Source organism: Euprymna scolopes, chromosome 9, assembly GCF_053919585.1.
Source record: "Euprymna scolopes isolate OS-2025 chromosome 9, ASM5391958v1, whole genome shotgun sequence".
NCBI lineage: Eukaryota > Metazoa > Mollusca > Cephalopoda > Sepiida > Sepiolidae > Euprymna > Euprymna scolopes.
Window position 1 is genome coordinate 100,526,793 of NC_136490.1, and position 7,500 is coordinate 100,534,292.

Sequence of the window (7,500 nt, forward strand, 5' to 3'; positions counted from 1 at the left end):
GAGACTTGTGGAAATTTTTTCATGAGGTTTCAATCGGGAAAAGGGGTCATTAAGGGGACAAAATTGATACATTGTTACGTGGGAGGTGTGGATTTTTTTTTTCTGTTTCACGAATGCGATTGCGCGAATAAATTACATTATGTTAAGTATATGTATGTTTAAGAATACTTTGTAAATATTCTATAAGGCTGACCTAATGGTTATCCTAATTTTGCTTATTGCCTTTCAATTTCGATCTCAGCTCAAGTATTCTTTATACTTACAAGAAATGAACTATTTAAAATAAAATCACACTCGCATGACCTTGTCTTAGTTTATTTTTTTTCTTCATTTTTTAAAGGAATTTAACGTTCCATTTAATACTCGGAAACGCCGGATATATCTACTAGTATAGCTATAAAAATGAGTGTATGTGTGCGTCTGATGACATTTCTCAACCTATATACTCACCTAACTTTTTGAAACACACACGTTACATATCATATATACTGTATTCAGACACGGGGAAACATTTCCAATCGTTTTTAATCCGGAACAAGAATGTATTAAAGTAGTCATAACTCGAAAAATTAATACTTGGCAGTATCGGATTTATCTATTTGTAAGCTGTTTCAAAACTGCGAATGCGCGGATATGAAACATGATATCTGCATTATGTTAAGAATAAATAGTTTTGAAAAAATTTTTAAAGATCGTCGCAAACGGGTTTAATGGTTATATGTGTGTATGTGTGAGTGTACGGATACTTCTCATATACTTAACGAATTATTGACCTAAAAACTTAAAATTTGATAAGGAGAGTATTCAGATATTCTCTCTCCCTCTCTCTCCTACTCCCTCTCTCTCTTCTATCTCTCCATCTCTCTCTTCTCTCCCTCTCTCTCTCTCTCTATATATATATATATATATATATTAAAATTTTACATGAATAAAAATATAATATGCATGCGTATTTTATGACAGGTCAACGCCAGCCGCCTGTTAGTATAAGCTTATTAATATATATATATATATGTATGTATGTGGGTGTGTGTGTGTGTGTGTGTAGCACATTTTAATTACAAAAATAGTATGTGTTTTCATCTTTAAAATAAAAACTTCGGTTATAAGCTTAGTGGTACATCAAATATAATTTGAATTTAACCCAGGAATACAACACGGCAAATAACATATATAACACTGACATAAAAAAAAAGTGTATTGAATAAAAAAGAATAAAGGAGCACAATTGCACTGATGTGCAGGACAGCGTTTTACCAATCCTATTCTAACTCGGTTTTACTAGTTTGATCTTATTTAAAATACATTTTTCAAGTTCATTTAAATGAATCAATTTTAAGATGCTTAACAAATTCTAATGAAACGATATTTGTATTAACAAATCTTAAATTAATTTCGTGCAACGAATCACAAGTTTGATTCTGAACAACGAATCTTTATCCAACGAGATCATCGAATGCATTACGCTTTTACCTTTAAACTTTTACTTATATAAATCGTTTATATAAACGTTTGAATAAAATTAAAAAGTCCCATTTAAAGATCAGATTTTATTTAGATTTTAATTTCCTGAAGAAGAAAATACAAAGTTGTAAAGCACCTTCGCCTTGATTTAAACAAAATTAGCATGAAACAAGAAAATTTAATTTAAACTGAAAATAAATGTGGAGCAAAAAACATGATTGTCATATATAAAATATTGATTTAGTTGGGGTTAATGACCTCAAGTAGAAATTATTTATTTGGAAATAAACCTGAACACATGCAAAAAAAAACAACCCAAAACAGGAACACACAAAAACAAACCCATGTTACTATATAATATTACATGCATATAATATATAAATATACAGATACAGATATAAATGTGTGTATGAGTGTATATGTTTACTGAAAAAAATAAACGGTTGCATTATGTTAAGTACTACAGGAAAAAAAAAATTTCAGATAGTAATGTTTATGAAAATTATTTTATATATATATACATATATATATATATATATATATATATATATATATATATATATATATATATATACACGCACACATACCGTATATTTCGGCGTTAAGAAAACACTTAATTAAAAAGAAAATCATCTTTAAAAAACAAATATTTAAAAGATAGTGGATGTTAAAATCTCAAGCCTACGCTATACAAACATGGTTTCGTGATTTAACAGTCGTCATATACAACCGATATATGATGAATTTATTAAAATTTGATCAAGTTTTGTACCTCGTCTTACTTGACGGTGGCCTTATACGCCGAAATGCGTACATATATATATATATATATATATATATATATATATATATATATATATATATATATATATATATATATATATATATAAATATATATATATATATATGTGTGTGTGAGTGTGTATGTGTGTGCGTGTGTGTGGGTGTGTGCATCTATTCATATGCGTATATTTTATATATTGTTGGAGTTATCTTTGATATAAACCGATGAAACTATAGTGTTTATAATATAGCGCATCCTTTTAGATAAACCATATTATAACATTTTATTACCAATACAAAAAAAAAAAAAATACATATTTACTTCAAGCCCAGCAATTATAGAGATGAGACAGTTAGACATATATATGCCGCTAGTAAAATATACATACACCCAAACTACTAATCGTGTTTGTATAAACAGTAGGTATACATTGTTATATATATATATATATATATATATATATATATATATATATATATATACATATATATATATATATATATATATATAGTGCTGTTTATATATATATATGTATATAGTGCTGTTTATATATATATATATATATAGTGCTGTTTATATATATATATATATATATATATATATATATATATATATATATATATATATGCTACAAATTTCAGTGAGTGTCCATAAAATATACTGAATAAGATATAGTTGTATTCATCCTTTTACACCATAGTTTATTTGATCAAATGTAACGCTTCGTGATTAAATATTTTCTAATGATGCAGTGTGAGGACCCAAATTTAAACGAATTAAGATAGATTTTACTGTCATTATCTATACGAGTCAGCAAGGAAAATGTTGAACAATATTCGCATCATTTATCATATTCAATTATAATTTTAAATTTATTTCATACTCAAGTATTTATTTATATTATTAAAAAAAAAAACAGTAATATAACTCGAATTATTTGCAGATGAACGCACTATTAATTTGAACGTATATTTAAAAAAAAAATAATGAAACTCAGCCGTACATGGACACTGTAATTATTCCAAGGAAAAACAATTAAAATTTGCTTCATTTGGGGGCAATTGATTTTGTTCTGTAAACATGTGTTGTAATTATCTGTGATAAAACCCATGTTTCAATTAACATAAATTAATCATAATTACTTTTTATATGCATATTATATAACATATACACGCATATACCCCCACCCACACACACACACACACACACACACATATATATATATATATATATATATATATATATAGTTATATGTTTTATTTTTTTTATTTTTTATTTTTATTTAAAAAAATAAATAATTAAAATACATATTTGCTCTGCAATAGTATTGAGCACTCTCTTCACGCTTTTACTAATTACCAGTTTTACTATATATATATATATATATATATATATATATATATATATATATATATATATATATGTGTGTGTGTGTATATATGTATATATATATATATATATATATATATATATATATATATATATATATATATATATACACACGTGTGTGCATGTGAGAATACACTGTGTTCGAAACTGATCTGAAACATTTCTACATAACAAAATTGAATAATAATTAAATAAAGAAAAAAATAAATTAATGTAGTAGAATGCCATGCTTATGTTTCATAGATCCAAATTAATGTATGTCTGTATTTATGCATTTTTAAAGCATATGTTCCCGAGATATTTTGTTTCTTTGCGTGTTGATATTAGTTAGCCCGCAAGATTGCATGAACTAAAGTCCTGCGATTTATTCATATGAGAATATTTGTACTGAGCTGTATTCAACCATCGCCTTCGATCACTTAAAGAATAAAAAAAACTATTCATCCGTATAGAATTGTGTGTTAGCAACGATAGAAACTATTTAGTCGATAATAATTTAAGGAGTATTTAGAAGAAAATTGCACTTTATTCAGTTTTTAATTAATATTTTTATCAACAATCGTGTAATTACATTATGAAGCCCTTCCTATATGAAAATTCAAAAAAGCTTTTCTCAAAAAAGTAAAACTATTTGAAAAAGCTGATTAAAATTCTCTGCAATCTCCTTACAAAAGTGAGCTTACTTTTTTTTACACCGATCCGTAAAGTAACCGCCCATTATCGGGCTTTAATAGCAGTTTTACTTAAACTACGATGAAAACAATTAATAAAAGAGTTGAAACAAGAACTATATTTAATTTAAAATAAAAGGGTTTATTCAAAACCTTGATTATAAACAAATAATATAAATATAATATTTCATAATATTTATAATAAAACTTAGAATTTTAATATTTAATTAAATAATTGCGACGAAAAAAGATAATTATTTCCATTTACTTTTGAATTATTTAATGAATGTTAAACATTTACTCCTAATTTAATTAATATCTTTTAAATGTTTTATTATTTTTTATCGACACTACATTTAAAAAAAACGTTCATTTACGAAATATTATCAAAACTGTGCATATTAAAATACTGCAAAAGTCAATGTGGGAAATTATGTTACCGATTATACTCACGCTTACTTATTTTCTTTAAATTAAACGTTTTATTATCAATTTGTGACAAAATATTCAAAGGGTAAATAAGAAAGTGGAAAACAAGACACAGTATAATGTTGTAAGAAATCCCAATATTTAATGTATTTGGATATTTTCATAGGTAATTGCATTTATATATAAATGCTGTATATGTGGAAAAAAATTAATATATGCATTTTAAATCATATCTATTTATTGATATATATATATATATATATATATATATATATATATATATATATATATATATATATATATATATATATACATACAATGGTTGTGAGAGATTCATTATAAACATGGACACCCACACACGCACACCCACACACACATACACACACCCACACACACACACATGTATATTTGGCACATTTCTAAAAAACAGTTCTCATAAAGCATGTTCACTTTATAATTGCCCCCCCCCAGAAATGTAATAAAATATATTTATCTCTTCATATACATAACGAATTAACATGTTATATACACTTATATATACATATGTAAATATATAAACATACATATTTTTATGTATGTACATCTCTCTCTCTCTCTCTTATATATATATATATATATATATATATATATATATATATATATATATATATATATATATATATATATATAAGCGTGAAAAATGAGGAAAGGGTGAATATATATTGGTTAATTTATTTAATAAAGGTATAAAAGCATTTAGTTGGGGTATATATATATATATATATATATATATATATATATATATATATATATATATAAATATATAAACATTTTATATATATATATATGTATATATATTATTGATATTTATGTATCGCTAATTAAAAATGATATTTGTTTTTCAAAAAAATTGCCTATATATTATTAGATAGATAGTTAAATTTCGATTTGCAAAAACTATGTATTATCCGTTAACACCTATGAATACTTACATAAATCCTTTTTTTTAATTTTATGAAGGATATCAATCTGACATGTAAAATAATTGTTTGTGTTATGTAGATATATCAATATCCGCCCTCATATAAACAATACTTCGTAAGTTTGCATCGAAAATATTCATCATTGATATCATGTCAGAAGGCAACCTTCTAAAATTCAGAACGTAATTATTTATTCATAAAATAGGGAAGGAAAACTTCCTGCTCGTAAAATCATATAAATATACGTTTGTTCTTACATTATTTTATCCTATAATATGTATTTTAACCAGGAATAAAATATTTAAAAATAAACCAAAATTACATTTATACAAAAATCACCACAATAATTAAATAATATTATGTGAATGTAATTTAAAATAAATCACCGAATATATAAAGTAATTTTCCCTGACTTTATTCAAATTTTGATTACGGTCTTTATGTATTTTGTCCGCACCTTCAAAAACTTGACTTATTAATATATCGATAAAGTGTTTTATTGCATTTACAAAAAGAAAACGCGATTTATTTTAAAGCATGCCGACAATATAATGTAAATGCAGTCAAACTTAAGTGAGTTCAAAATAACTTTAGCAAATGAATCTTTGTGAAGTGAACACAATTTCCATTTTAATTAGATTTTTATCATCAGAATAAGGTTTTAAATATGGGGCCTTTAATACCTATAAAATATAAGATTTATTTACAAGCTATAACTTCGTCATCCATTTCTCTTTCTCGCTGTGTATGTATATATATATATATATATATATATATATATATATATATATATATATATATATATATATATATATAAATGAGTGTGATATATATATGTGTGTATGTTGGTGCCTGCGTACAAATAGATCGCAGTACTATATAAATAAATAAATAAATATATATATACATATATACATATATATATATATATATACATATATACATATATATATATATATACGTGTGTGTGCGTGTGTATGTGTGTGTGCATATAGACAAAAAACATTTGCAATATCGATTGTTTCAGTATTTTTTATATCTAGCTGTCTAAATTTATACATGCTCATATGTATATATATATATATATATATATATATATATATATATATATATATATAGGGAGATAGATAGATAGATAGATAGATAGATAGATAGATGATATACATATCTGTATATGAGTATGTGTTAAATACATGTATATGGGTGTGCACAAAGGGTATGTACGCGGCCCAATCTTTTCTGGTATATATACGTTTGTAGAACAATATTAACAGTATCGATTGTTTCAATAATTAATCGAAGGATAAAAAATACATGCTACATATCAATAAATATGGATTAAAAGATAGAGACCTTTGAGCACCATGTCGTAGATATCAACTTGACCCGCCCTATGGATGTTAAACACGCGTACGCCTCTGTGTATAAGAATTTTTGACACCCCTTACACGAAACTGCGAATAAAATATTAAAAAAAAAACTCGTAATTTCTCTTTTAAAAGTGGGTTGTTTATTTTCTTTATGAATTATACTTCCAAAATAAACTATTAAAGTTGTATAAAAAGTAATAGAAATATATATTTTTTTAAAACTAGAGAGAATGATGAAAAAACATGGATAGACACAAGCCTTATTAATGACGTACGAATGATTTCATTGCGTTTTTTTTTTCTGGCGCTAACTCCACCGAGCAAATAATAAAATACTTACAATATAATAGCGACACGAAATGAAAAGGAATGTAATGTTAATGAGCGCTTGAAATAAGGGAAAAATCTGTGATAGTACTACATTAGAAACT